The sequence below is a fragment of the Scyliorhinus torazame genome, chromosome 15 (genome assembly GCF_047496885.1).
Source record: "Scyliorhinus torazame isolate Kashiwa2021f chromosome 15, sScyTor2.1, whole genome shotgun sequence".
NCBI lineage: Eukaryota > Metazoa > Chordata > Chondrichthyes > Carcharhiniformes > Scyliorhinidae > Scyliorhinus > Scyliorhinus torazame.
The window spans coordinates 178714208-178729473 of record NC_092721.1 but is presented as its reverse complement, the minus strand read 5'-3'; the positions used below and the strand labels follow the sequence as shown (position 1 = coordinate 178729473).

The window sequence follows — 15266 nt, the reverse complement described above, 5'->3', positions numbered from 1 at the left end:
ACTACGACCCTCTCAAGGCGAACTTGATTTTCTGTAAGCCCAGGAAACTCACCATGTCTGACAGCCAGGCTTTCGACTTCGGGGGCTTTGAGTCCCTCCAAGCTAGAAGTATCTGTCTCTGGGCCACCAGGGAAGCAAAGACCAAGACGTCGGCCTCTTTCTCTCCCTGGACTTCCGGGGCCTCTGAAACCCCAAAAATCGCCACCTCTGGACTCATCGCCACCCTCGTGTTCAATACTCTAGACATGACACCCTCAAACCCCTGCTAGGATCTCCTAAGTTTTGGACAAGCCCAAAACATGTGGACATGGTCTGCCGGTCCTCTCAGACACTTTACACACCGAAGAATCTGCTCATCCGGGACATCGTGGGCCCGGTGGACGACCTTAAATTGAATCAGGCCAAGCCTGGAACATTTTGCAGTCCTCTTGACCCTGCTCAGCACATCCGCCCACAGGCCTTCCTCAATCTCCCCTCCCAACTCCTCATCCTATTTATGCCTCAGCTCCTCGGTCTGAGTCTCCTCCGCCCCCATGAACTCCTTGTAAATATCCGAGACACTTCCCTCCCCCACCCATCCTCTAGACACTATCTTGGATCCCCCTTAGTGGCAAGAGTGGAAAAGATGGCACCTGCCTACGCAAAAAGTCCCGCACCTGAATATACCGGAATTCATTCCCCCTCGTCAACCCAAACTTGGCCTCCAGCTAGGGAAGCTCCCTTCCAAAAAGAAATCTCCCATCCGCTCAATCCCCGCTCTCCACCATACCTGAAACACCCCCGTCCAACCTCCCCGGGGCAAACCGATGGTTGTCACATATCGGGGACCAGACAGGTGCTCCCGTTGCTCCCACGTGCCTCCTCCACTGTCCCCAGATCCGAAAGGCCGCCACCACGACAGGACTTGTGGAGAAGCGCGCCGTCACCAACGCCCCCAGACTGGTACCCCTACATGAGGCTGCTGCCTCAACCCGCTCCCAAGCCGAACACCCCCCTCCCCCCTGGGGAGACACTGGAACATGAATAAGAACCTTGGGAGGACCGTCATTTTAACTGTACTCTCCCAGCTAACGACAGCGGATCCCACCTCTGGAACTCTCCTCGCATTTGACCTACCAGCCGGGACAGGTTCAGTTTGTGCAGTCGACCCCAATTCCGCGCCACTTGTATTCCCAGGTACCTGAAACTGTCCCCAACTAACCGGTATGGCAGTTCCCACAGCCGGTCCCCTTGACCCCTCTCCTGAACTACAAATATTTCACTTTTTGTCACATTCAATTTGTACCCCGAAACCGGCCGAATTCCCCCAGGGTTGCCATGATTCCGTCCATCCCCACCGTCGGGTCCAAAACGTACAAGAGCAGGTCATTTGCATACAATGAAACTATGCACCACCCTCCCCCCGAACCAGCCCCTTCCAACCCTCTGAAGTCCTCCGAGCAATTGCCAGTGACTCTATAGCTAGCGCAAACAGCAGTGGGGAGAGGGGACACCCCTGTCTCGTCCCGCGGTGCAGTGTAAAATAGTCGGAAGTTGTCCTGTTTGTCCTCTCACTCTCCTCCGGGGCCTGATATAGCAGCCTGACACAGTCGATGAAACCCACCCCAAATCCAAACCGTCCCAGCACCTCCCATAAGTACTCCCACTCTACTCGGTCAAACTCCTTCTCCGCGTCCATTGCCACCACTACCTCCACCTCCTTTCCCTCTGGGGGCATCATGATCACATTGAGCAATCTTCTTATATTCGCCACCAGTTGCCTACCTTTAACGAACCCTGTTTGATCCTCCCTAATAACACTCTGCACACAATCCTCAATTCTAGTGGCCAAAAGCTTTGCCAGCAGTTTAGCATCCACGTTAAGAAGGGAGATCGGCCTATAAGACCTACACGACTCCGGGTTCTTGTCCTGTTTTAAAATCAAGGAGATGGTAGCCTGCGACATGGTCTGGGGCAGCACCCCTTTGTCCCTTGCCTCATTTAAAAACCTTGACCAGTAGTGGCCCCAATATCCCGGAGAACTTTTAATAAAATTCTATCGGGTACCCATCCGACCCTGGGGCTTTACCTGACTGCATGGCCTTTCAGCCCTCAAATATCTCCTCAGCTCTGATCGGGGCGCCCAGTCCTTCTTCTAGCTCCCTCCCCACTTTTGGGAATATCAGGCCGTCTAAGAAGCATCTCATCCGCTCCGGCCCCACGGGGGGCTTCGAGCTATAGAGTCTGCTATAAAAGTCCTTGAAAGCCCTGTTCGTACTGCCGCATCCCCTACCAAGTTACCGCCTCCATCCAACATTTTACCTATTGCCCTAGCCACCTCCCTCTTTCTGAGCTGCTGAACCAGCATCCTGCTGGCTTTCTCCCCATGCTGGGGATCATTGTTGTGTACCTCCTCTGGACCCTCTCCAAGGCCAGCACATTCTCCCTTGTATGTGGTGTCCAAAACTTCGCACAATATTCCTAATGGGGTCTGACCAGAGCCTTGTACAGCCTCAACAGTACCTCCCTGCTCTTGTATTCTAGTCCTCCCGCCATGAATGTTAACATTGTATTTGCCTTCCTAACTGCACATTAACCTTGAGAGAATCCTGAACTCGAACTTCTAAGTCCCTTTGTGCTTCTGATTTCCAAAGCCATTTCCCATTTAGAAAATAGTCTATGCCTCTATTCATCCTACCCAAGTGCATTGACTCGCACTTTTCCCCATTGTATTCAATCTGCCACTTATTTGCCTTTCTTCTAGCCTGTCCAGATCCTTCTGCAGCCTCCCTGCTTCCTCAACACTACCTGTCCCTCTACATATCTTTGTATAATCTGCAAACTTAGCAACAATGCCCTCAGTTCCTTCTTCCAGATCATAAATGTAAATTGCGAATAGCTGTGGTCCCAACACTGACCCCTTGGAACACCACTAGTCACCGGCTGCCATCCTGAAAAGGACCCCTTTATCCCCACTCTGTCTTCCACCAGTCATGATGTGGAAATGCCGGCGTTGGACAGGGGTGGGCACATTAAGAAGTCTTACAACACCAGGTTGAAGTCCAACAGGTTTGTTTCAAATCACTAGCTTTCAGAGCACCGCTCCTTCCTCTGGTGAAGCCCCCCCCACCCCAATTCCATGATCTCCGTCCTAATGGTGCTTCCAATCCATGCCTCTTTTCCTCCCCCAAAGCTGGTATGTCCAGCCCGTCTTGGAACTGTTTAATCTTTGAATGTCCCTCTGGGGCTTGGAGGTGTACAGTCCCCAGTAGAAAGTTGCAAAGGCTCCGTTGATCTTATCTGGAGCCGTGACTACCCTAACGCACGCCTCCCTTACCTGCACTGTCTCTGTTGTGGCCAATGTTTCATCAGCTGGCGTGCCAGCAGGTGGCTGGCCTTGTCCCCTTACTCATAAAAGGTCGCTCGTCCCTGGCAGAGTTGGTTCACTGCTTTCTCAGTGGAGGAAAGGTTGAATTCCAATTGTAGCTTTTTGCCCTCCGCCAGCTCCACGATTGGGGCCGTAGAGTACTTCCGATTGGTCACTGGCTGGCTGCCCCTTCCCTCATGCCTCTGAGTCCATTATTTCCCCCCTGATCACTGCCTTCAGTGCCTCCCAGACTGTGGAGGGATAGACCTCCCCAATCTGGTTGCAGGTTACATATTCGTCAATGGCTTCTGACGTTTTTCGGAGACACCTTCTTGGCGAGGGCTTTGTCCAGCCTCCATGGGGGCCCTGGGCCCAGCCTATCTCCAAATTTCCATCCATGTAGTGTGGTGTGTGGTCCGAGATTACTATCATGGAATATTCTGCCCTTGCCACTCCTGGAAACACTAACACCCACTATGAAGAAGTCTATGCGGAATAGGCTTTGTGGATTTGGGAGAAGAAGGAAAATTCCTTCCCTCCCAGCAAGGAGGAAAAATGCACTAGCCAAGTATTTTTCAATTGTTGGTGCTTAACTAATATCCTGGTTTGACAACATCTAGAGTATGGTGTACATTGGGCATTGTCAAAGTCGGGGGCGCGACTCGCGGGTGGGTCGCAGACTGGCGTCGGGAGGGTTGAGGCGCTCCTGATCCGAAATCCGCGCGCAACAGCTGCAGCAGCCGGCTTTTAACTATGCCGGCTGCGAAACGGCCTTCGAAATGGGCACGAACGTTTAAAAAAAGATGATCGGGCACGAATGCGCAGTGTGGCTGCATTTAAAAAAAATTTGGTAAACCGGTCGCTTGCAGCCGGCATAGTTAAAAGCTGGCTGTTGCTCGCTCTGTCCGGTTTGGAAGGGCTCGGCTCTTCTCAACGAAGCTAAGGCCGAGCTCCCTTCCTGGCAACGAGCACGATCGGACCCACCCGCAGAAATCCAGCGCCATGGCCTCCACCTCGGAACTCGCCTGTATCTATAGCGCGCCAATCCTGCACAACGATGAGGTCACTGTCACCGAAGACAAACTCAATGCCCTGATTAAACTCCATGCCCTGATTTCCTCCGCTGCCCCTGTTGCTGCTGAAGAGAAAAAGAAAGAGAAGAAACAGGAAGAATCTGAAGAGTCTGACAATGACTTGGGCGTTGGTCTCTTTGATTAAATGTGCTGTGCAACAACATTGCTACAATTTACAAAAAATAAATAAAAATTGAATATAAAAATCGGCTGCTGCGGCTGAAGACCGCAAATTTGCGCAATCGGAGACGCAGAAGATTTAAAAAAAAAAAAATTCGATGTAATCTTCCTGCCTGAGGAAGGCAGAGAGCAAGTCATGGCCCCCGAAAGTCGTCATCATGTACTTTGAGTGCGATTGCGATTCCTCCATTTTGTCAGCAGCAAACCGGGCAAGAGAAAATGGTGGGCTGCGAAGGTCGGCCGGCGTGGGTCCCGAAGGTCGGCCGGCGTGGGTCCCGAAGGTCGGCCGGCGTGGGTCCCGAAGGTCGGCCGGCGTGGGTCCCGAAGGTCGGCCGGCGTGGGTCCCGAAGGTCGGCCGGCGTGGGTCCCGAAGGTCGGCCGGCGTGGGTCCCGAAGGTCGGCCGGCGTGGGTCCCGAAGGTTGGTCAGTTGGTAAAAATGGGTCCGCGGAAAAAAAGTTTGAAAAACACTTGTGTACATGGGATGCTCCAAAGAATTTCGCAACCTATGGATTACATTTAAGTACAGTTGTCACTGTCTTGGTACAGCAATGGATAAATAAGCAGTTAATATTGATTGTTGGAGACTGTACCAAGAGGACTGTATGCATTCAAAGCTATAGCTTCTCCTTTCCCACCCATCTCTGGAACCTACATTAGTGCAATAGAACTGTCTCCACGCACTTCCTTTCTCCCACCTGTGATTAGAGAACTTTCAGCTGTTCTTGACATCTTTACCACAAACCATTTCCGAATCTGTTTTTGGTCAACTCTCCAAACAACTTTGACTGCTACCGGTGTCCTTGTCTCATTCTATTTTGTCAAGCATTTGTAACTTTTAAATAATAATCTTTATTGTCACAAGTAGGAGGGAGAATTCAGAATGTCCAAATTACCTAACAGCACTTCTTTTGGGACTTGTGGGAGGAAACTGGAGCACCCGGAGGAAACCCACGCAGACACGGGGAGAACGTGCAGCCTTCACGCAGACAGTGACCCAAGTGGGAATCAAACCTGGGACCCTGGCGCTGTGACGCAATTGTACTAGCCACTGTGCTACAATTGTAATTAGCTTAGAGGCTGAAGTCAACTTGACTCATGGAAAGGATTAATTTGGTAAAGTTAGAAGGAAAATTGAGTGAAACGTTTGCATGAAGTTGTGTAAAAATGCCAGGGAAGACTGAAGTGAATAACAGTTTGGGAGGGACATGGATGGGCTTAGCGAGTGAGAATACATTGAGGAATTTATTGTGTGTAGGTGGCTGCATGTAACTAATAACAGGCTTAATAGTCTTTTGCTGTTCTAAAATTGTTAAATTATTGCAGCTATCTTGAGGTCTCGTCTCTTCCTGTCCCTCTCCCCTCTCTCTGGCAGTCGCTCGATCAAGCATGTCTTGATTCTATTCCGCTTTGAGCTGATAAATCCCTTGTGCAATCTGCAATTGTGGACCGCATGTGACGGGTGATGCTCGAAGGTTTGGGGTTGGGTTGTTTGATATTTGTGGCTCCCTCTGCCATGTTGGCTTCACCTCTGCACACTCCTGCTGAAGTCTTTTGATGTGTTCGGTGCCTTTCCAGTTGAGCCCTTTTTCATTTTGCTTGGTCACAATTTAGGGTCTCCTATTGAGTTGGCAGGGAAGTTTGACCACATCAGTGATACTTTGAGAGCATCGCTAAAGCATTTCTGCTGTCCTCCTGGAAATCTCCTACAGGGACCGAGTTCTAAGTAGAACAATTGCTTTGAGAGTCTGGTGTTAGACATACATACACACTATTTTACATACTTACCAAGTTGAAATTACCTTCCATATGTATTGTCGCAGAATCTGCACTATAAATAACCTGTGAAAGTACTGATTTTAAGTACCCATGAACAATAAAATTATAGTGCAGTTACCCAGCAATTAATGGTATCAACTATGCATTTAGCAACAAGCTGTATAAATACACGCTAAATATGTAATCTTCTTTTGGTTTAAAATTTGTATTGCGTATCTTTTCCCTGGCAGTGAGTGGGGGAGGAAAAAAAAATAGGTACTTCACTTCCAGAAGGGAAATATTTTGGTACATTTCTACCTATATTAAATGTGACATATATTTTGAAGGTACTGTTTCATTTGGGGTATAGTGTTCAATTCTGGTCGCCACACTACCAGAAGGATGTGGAGGCTTTAGAGAGGGCGCAGAAAAGATTTGCCAGGATGTTGCCTGGTATGGAGGGCATTAGCTATGAGAGAGGTTGAATAAACCCGGTTTGTCCTCACTGGAACGACGGCGGTTGAGGGATGACCCGTTAGAGGTTTACAAAATTATGAGGGGCATAGACAGAGTGGATAGTCAGAGACTTTTTCCCAGGGTAGAACATAGAACAATACAGCGCAGTACAGGCCCTTCGGCCCACGATGTTGCACCGAAACAAAAGCCATCTAACCTACACTATGCCATTATCATCCATATGTTTATCCAATAAACTTTTAAATGCCCTCAATGTTGGCGAGTTCACTACTGTAGCAGGTAGGGCATTCCACGGCCTCACTACTCTTTGCGTAAAGAACCTACCTCTGACCTCTGTCCTATATCTATTACCCCTCAGTTTAAAGTTATGTCCCCTCGTGCCAGCCATTTCCATCCGCGGGAGAAGGCTCTCACTGTCCACCCTATCCAACCCCCTGATCATTTTGTATGCCTCTATTAAGTCTCCTCTTAACCTTCTTCTCTCCAACGAAAACAACCTCAAGTCCATCAGCCTTTCCTCATAAGATTTTCCCTCCATACCAGGCAACATCCTGGTAAATCTCCTCTGCACCCGCTCCAAAGCCTCCACGTCCTTCCTATAATGCGGTGACCAGAACTGTACGCAATACTCCAAATGCGGCCGTACCAGAGTTCTGTACAGCTGCAACATGACCTCCCGACTCCGGAACTCAATCCCTCTACCAATAAAGGCCAACACTCCATAGGCCTTCTTCACAACCCTATCAACCTGGGTGGCAACTTTCAGGGATCTATGTACATGGACACCTAGATCCCTCTGCTCATCCACACTTCCAAGAACTTTACCATTAGCCAAATATTCCGCATTCCTGTTATTCCTTCCAAAGTGAATCACCTCACACTTCTCTACATTAAACTCCATTTGCCACCTCTCAGCCCATCTCTGCAGCTTATCTATATCCCTCTGTAACCTGCTACATCCTTCCACACTATCGACAACACCACCGACTTTAGTATCGTCTGCAAATTTACTCACCCACCCTTCTGCGCCTTCCTCTAGGTCATTGATAAAAATGACAAACAGCAACGGCCCCAGAACAGATCCTTGTGGTACTCCACTTGTGACTGTACTCCATTCTGAACATTTCCCATCAACCACCACCCTCTGTCTTCTTTCAGCTAGCCAATTTCTGATCCACATCTCTAAATCACCCTCAGTCCCCAGCCTCCGTATTTTCTGCAATAGCCTACCGTGGGGAACCTTATCAAACGCTTTGCTGAAATCCATATACACCACATCAACTGCTCTACCCTCATCTACCTGTTCAGTCACCTTCTCAAAGAACTCAATAAGGTTTGTGAGGCATGACCTACCCTTCACAAAGCCATGCTGACTATCCCTGATCATATTAGAGGGGTCAATTACTAGGGGGCATAGTTTTAAGGTCCGAGGGGCAAGGTTTAGAGTAGATGTACGAGGCAAGTGTTTTACACAGAGGATAGTGGGTGCCTGGACCTCACTGCCGGAGGAGGTGGTGGAAGCAGGGACAATCGTGATGTTTAAGGGGCATCTTGACAAATACATCAATAGGATGGGAACAGAGGGATACGGACCCCAACAAATACATGAATAGGATGTGAATAAGGGGATACGGACCCCGGAAGTGTAGAAGAGTTTAGTTTAGACGGGCAGCATGGTCGGCGCAGTCCTGTGCTGTACTTTTCTTTGTTCTTTGTTTGTTGGTAGTGACAAATAATTTTCATTTTATGTAGCACTTTCTGTGCATTCTCCAGCTTTTCACTGCCATTGAATTCATTTGTTTTTAAAGTGTACGTAATCACCATTATGCAGGCACATGCTGGTAATTTGCAATTGGGCCACTAAACAAATACTGTTTTTGAAATTGATTTTTGAAAAAACATTTCAGCTTCTTGCAAGTCTAGAAATGTCATCAACCTGGGCTGGTGACTGCCGCTGCAGGCATTAACATTACAGCGATTAAAACTGCTTTAAATGTCAGGAATAGCGACAATAAAGATTTTAAGCTAGCTTTAAGATTTAATACCAGCTCACTCTCCCTTCCCTATTTCCCCTTTACTTAAATCTGCCCTTTGTTTAGCACGAGAGGCAAGTGGAAGTTTATTGGGAATTACGTTGTGTGTATCCTGGATGAATGACGTCCAATTTGTAAGATACGGGCCATTGTTTTGTGGGGAAGGAGGTAGATTGTGGCCCAAAATCCGATGCTTGGACTGAGTCTTTTGAAGCCGTAGTTAAGAATTCTGAAGATTGAAATTGTAAACTTATTGATACTTGATGTGACTTTTTGGTGCCAGCAACACCTTGTCTACCAAAGAGCTGAGATTAAAATACTAACAATATTTTGGTTTGCACATCAGCCATTTTGAATGTGGGCAGGCTGGTGACCTGCAACTTCATGGTCTAATTCTCCTCCTTTTCCTGGTATATGTGACCAAAACCAGATCAAGAGAGCAGCTGACAGGTCACGTATAATCTCAACTGAGATGATTGAAGGTCATCGACTTGGAAGTGCAGATGTTTTTGCTTGACAGATGCTGCTTGACCTGTTGATATTTTCGCTCTTTATTTCACATTTCCCCCATTTACAATATTTTCCTTTCATAATCTGCTCGCTCAAGTTCTGCTGACATCCTGAGCAGATTTCCAGGAGGAATAGCAGCAGCTTGGAATTGTTTTATTTTTATCTCTGAAATACCTGGCTTCAAACTGACATTACACGAACAGAAGGGATCAAATGTTCCAACTGTTTACTACTGTGGCAGCGTGTTTGTACTCCACCTACTTTTGCCATAGTGTTTTTGAAACATTATTTTTGTTCATTTAATTTTGTTAAATTTCAGTAAGGACTGACACTGATTTTGGTTTACTTTACCTTACCTGCCAGGTCTTAAACATTGTAAAGTCGCCATTGTCCCAGATGATCATAGGCTGCTTTCCCCTTTAACTGACTGCTGGTGGTTTAACCTGCGGATCGCCATACCTTCAGCAAGAGGAAAGGTTGAAACATAGAATCATAGATTTTACAGTGCAGAAGGAGGCCATTCAGCCCATCAAGTCTGCACCAGCCCTTACAAAGAGCACCTTACTCAATAATATAATAATAATCGGTTATTGTCACAAATAGGCTTCAATGAAGTTACTGTGAAAAGCCCCGAGTCGCCACATCCGGCGCCTTTTCGGGGAGGCTGGTACAGGAATTGAACCTGCGCTGCTGCCTTGTTCTGCATTACAAGCCAACTGTTTAGCCCATTGTGCTTAACCCCCACTTAAACTTTTTTTGGTCACCAAGGGCAATTTAGCATGGCCAATCCACCTAACCCGCACATCTTTGGACTGTGGGAGGAAACTGGAGCACCCGGTGGAACCCCACGCAGACACCGGGAGAGCGTGCAGACTCCGCACAGACAGTGACCCAGCCGTGATTGAACCTGGGACCCTGGCGCTGCGAAGCAACTGTGCTAACCACTATGCTACCATGCTCTCCCTGAAGTTGGGCCTTTATTAATAACCTCAGCTGGTGTGGAAATTGAACCCATGCTGCTGGCCTCGCTCTGCATCAAAACTAGCCAACTGAGCTAACCTGGCACATGCGTTTAGCGCAGATTTTTGTTAGTCTGCTTTTGGATATCATTAACAGCCTGAGGTGTAGATTTAGGCAGCTTTTTCCCCCGGCTTTTAGAAAAGTCTTAAGGCCATCAACACGTTTAAAAGCTTTTTTAAAATAGAGAATGAAAGGAGTTGAGGCCTCAAAGGACAGAGAATCTGCAGGTTGACATCATTTGACATCTGAATTATTAGTGGCAGCGTTAGGTAGTCTTGAGGAGGGTGTCTTTTTTTTTTTTGGCCCATAGTACCATAACCATACTTCGTTATCAAACAATGTCCCGGGCTACTTGAAGACCACAGCTTGAATATTAACTTTTGATTCTCAGTTCCATGTTCACCACAGATATTCTCAGAAAAGTTGATGTAGCTCAATTTGCATTGCTACTGACGTGGAATCTGTGAAGACCGTTGTCCACAGCCACCTGGGTGCAATATTCCTGCAGTAATGGTCGTTGATTAATATCGGCACGTTGCTTTAAATGTAATGCCACTGAAAGCATAACATAGTGCGACTGAGTTACTTCAGAAGACCAGTTAATGTTACTGTTCTGATCTTCAGTTTAGAGAACTGCCTTCATAAACTCCAGGACAGCAGAGAGGTAAATAGAACTATGCCATCTCTTGCCAGAATATCTGCACTTAACATGAAAAATAGGGCTGGCAATTGAAGGGAATTGATATTCGAGCTCGGTTAGTGGCACACTTGTCTTTGATTCAAAGGGCTTCAAATCTCACTCCAGAAACCGGAGTACGGGAATTTAGGCTGCCACTCCACTTCAGTATGGAGGGAGTGCTGTATTTTCTTGGGTGCTTGTAGATGTGACGTGGATGTTAAATATCCCATGGCACTAGTATAAAGAAGAGCAAGGGCATTCTCCTTTGAACTATTTCAGATCCAAAGGAAGAGTTGTACTCAATTTGAAAATGAACTCTTTTTCTCGTGAGGTAATGCATTTTGCATTACCCCACGACAAACGGGATTGGTGAGATAATGCATTTTGGAAGGTCTAATACAGGTAGGGAATATACAGGGAATGGTAGAACCCTCAAGAGTATTGACAGTCAAAGAGATCTAGGAGTACAGGTCCACAGGTCATTGAAAGGGGCAACACAGGTGGAGAAGGTAGTCAAGAAGGCATATGGCATGCTTGCCTTCATTGGCCGGGGCATTGAGTATAAGAATTGGCAAGTCATGTTGCAGCTGTATAGAACCTTAGTTAGGCCACACTTGGAGTATAGTGTTCAATTCTGATTGCCACACTACCAGAAGGATGTGGAGGCTTTAGAGAGGGTGCAGAAAAGATTTACCAGGATGTTGCCTGGTATGGAGGGCATTAGCTATGAGAGAGGTTGAATAAACTCTGTTTGTTCTCACTGGAACGAAGGAGGTTGAGGTGCGACCTGAGGTCTACAAAATTATGAGGGGCATAGACAGAATGGATAGTCAAGACACTTTTTTTCCCAGGGTAGAGGGGTCAATTACTAGGGGGCATAGGTTTAAGGTGTGAGGGGCAAGGTTTAGAGGAGATGTATGAGGCAGGTTTTCTACACAGATGGTAGTGGGTGCCTCACTGCCGGAGGAGGTGGTAGAAGCAGGGACGATAGTGACGTTTAAGGGGCATCTTGACAAATACATGAATAGGATAGGAATAGAGGGATCCGGACCTCGGAAGTGTAGAAGATTATAGTTTAGACGGGCAGTATGGTCGGTGCAGGCTTGGAGGGCCGAAGGACCTGTTCCTGTGCTGTACTTTTCTTTGTTCTCTCCCACAGACCTGCTGACCTTTTCCAGCTCTTAGTTTTTTAAATTTTAAACTTTTATTTTAAACTTCCAGCATCTGCAGTATTTTGCTATTGTTCTCCTTGGTGTCCGAGATTTATCCCTCCAATCAATATCACTAAAACATATCATCTGCTCATTTATCAGAATTGCTTTTCACAGGAGCTTGTGTGCAAATTGGGTGCCACCTTTCAATAGTGGCTACACTTCAAATGTACTTCGTTAGCTACGTTCTGAGGTCATGAAAGGGCTATATAACTGTTAAGCCTTTCTAATGCCATTGAGCCTGCTGTCAGAACTTGATGTGGCACCACTGCATTCTCTGCCAAAGCATGTTATACATATCCTGTCCATAGATTAGGATGGAAACCAAACACTTGTTGTGCAGCCTGACTTTGTTGGACTTTATTTTCAAATGGCGAATTCTATACCTCAAGGGACAGGCATTATTGATTTTTAGAACCATTTATTTCCAGTAGTTAAGCACATTTGGTGTAAAATAAAGACCCCTTTGGTAGATTGAAAATAATATCTGAGCTCGTTATTGGTGCTTTTTGGTAAAGATGTAATTGTAATATTGCCAGTTAATTGTCCAATAATCGTGCTATTACTGAAAAGCTGTGTATGCGTATGAAGCCCAACAATTTGGGGCAGCACGGTAGCATAATGGTTAGCACAGTTACTTCACAGCTCCAGGGTCCCAGGTTCGATTCCCGGCTTGGGTCCGGAGTCTGCATGTTCTTCCCATGTCTGCGTGGGTTTCCTCCGGTGCTCCGGTTTCCTCCCACAGTCCAAAGATGTGCAGGTTAGGTGGATTGGCCATGCTAAATTGCCCCTAGTGTCCAAAAAAGGGTAGGTGGGGTTACGGGGATAGGGTGAAGGTGTGGGGATGGGTGGAGGTGTAGGCTTGGGTAGGGTGCCCTTTCCAACGGCTGGTGCAGATTCGATGGGCCGAATGGCCTCCTTCTGCACTGTAAATTCTATGATAATTTAGTAGTGGGTGAAAATGGAATCTTCAGACTACTGATTTTTAGTTTGGCCCAAGTAATTGGAGCCCCAATAGAGTGGATATTTTCTGGGTTACTCCAGCTGCTTTATTAAATCGATGTGCCATCTGATCTTAATTCAATTGGTTACTTGATGTTATCCCATTTATTTTTCTAAAACACTACCCACTTTGTTAACTTAATTCAAATTATTGGAAAAGTTCAAGAAAGGGCACAATTCAATTAGCCGCACACGCACACTCGCGCACTCTCTTTTTCCTGAAACCCTTCCAGTATTCCGTATACTCACTCTTGGAATTTTGTTTTTAAAATACTTTTCTTCTTTGTTTTGATGTTGGAACTAATTAGTCTCATACCACTGGCTGTTACACAATTGAGCCTTTTGAGAATTGGTGCATTGGGAGTTGCCCAGATATCCAGTTGCTTTAATTCAGGCATCATAAAGACATAAATACTTCCAGTTTTAATGGCTTCACTTTTATTGTGGTTGTATTTAACAACCTATAAAATGAGAGCATTCGCAATGTTGCCTCGATCTGTTGAATAGATATGGTTCTCAATGAAGCAGGTAACCTGATGCAACCTCTTAATGATTACCTAATAGATTACATTGAAATAATTTTTCTTTTGTTTGATCTGTACCCCAGGGCTTTAGTCAACCCCCATCTGAGTTTGTGAATGTTGCTCATGATTATGGACAGTACGAAGTCTTACAACACCAGGTTAAAGTCCAACAGGTTTGTTTCGATGTCACTAGCTTTCGAAGTGCTGCTCCTTCCTCAGGTGAATGAAGAGGTATGTTCCAGAAACACATATATAGACAAATTCAAAGATGCCAAACAATGCTTGAAATGCGACCATTAGCAGGTGATTAAATCTTTACAGATCCAGAGATGGGGTAACCCCAGGTTAAAGAGGTGTGAATTGTGTCAAGCCAGGACAGTTGGTAGGATTTCGCAGGCCAGATGGTGGGGGATGAATGTAATGCGACATGAATCCCTGGTTGAGCGAGACCATTGGCGAGACCATGCAGACGCTGCGACAACGAATGAACGGACATCGCGCAACAATCACCAGGCAGGAATGTTCCCTTCCAGTCGGGGAACACTTCAGCAGTCAAGGGCATTCAGCCTCTGATCTCCAGGTAAGCGTTCTCCAAGGCGGCCTTCAGGACGCGCGACAACGCAGAATCGCCGAGCAGAAACTTATAGCCAAGTTCCGCACATATGAGTGTGGCCTCAACCGGGACCTGGGATTCATGTCGCATTACATTCATCCCCCACCATCTGGCCTGCGAAATCCTACCAACTGTCCTGGCTTGATACAATTCACACCTCTTTAACCTGGGGTTACCCCATCTCTGGATCTGTAAAGATTTAATCACCTGCTAATGGTCGCATTTCAAGCATTGTTTGGCATCTTTGAATTTGTCTATATATGTGTTTCTGGAACAAACCTCTTCTTTCACCTGAGGAAGGAGCAGCGCTCAGAAAGCTAGTGACATCGAAACAAACCTGTTGGACTTTAACCTGGTGTTGTAAGACTTCGTACTGTGCTCACCCCAGTCCAACGCCGGCATCTCCACATCATGATTATGGAGTGCAACTTGATGCTTTTCTGTGAAATAATCTAAGTTGAGGATTCTGATTTTTACTATTCTTTAATTTGTTGTCACCTGAGCCCATCCTATGTCGCTTACTCAGAGATGTTCAGTATTCTATATGTAATTCCACTGTGATTTTGATGACCTAAATCAGATTGTGACAATACAGAGTTTGATACTTTAAAACCCCCAGCCCAAATTAATTCTACTGCTCCTGCATTGTGGCGTTGATTACCATGGAGATCTCCAGTGTCAAAGGTACTCCAGTCATTGTTAATTAAGACCACTAAAACATTTTTACTTCTCAAAGAAATTATTTAGACTTCAATATTTTTGATTGTTTGACGTGTTGCAGATGGGGAGGACACCTTTCAGTGACCACACATTGTGGAGCATGTTTCATTGAAATTTGCACA

The 15266-nt window shown here is 46.4% G+C and overlaps 1 protein-coding gene and 1 long non-coding RNA gene across 3 annotated transcripts in view; one reads left to right on the top strand and one right to left on the bottom strand.

The window, feature by feature from the left end:
• Positions 1-15266, top strand: part of tmem131 (transmembrane protein 131) — a 253551-nt gene that overhangs the window by 57223 nt on the left and 181062 nt on the right. The window lies entirely within an intron of this gene.
• The window catches only part of LOC140392033 (uncharacterized), a 43159-nt gene that overhangs the window by 12370 nt on the left and 15523 nt on the right, over positions 1-15266 (bottom strand). For both annotated transcript variants that reach the window (XR_011935229.1, XR_011935230.1), the window contains exon 2: positions 9732-9834. This is a non-coding gene — a long non-coding RNA (uncharacterized lncRNA). The remainder of the gene's footprint in view (positions 1-9731; positions 9835-15266) is intronic.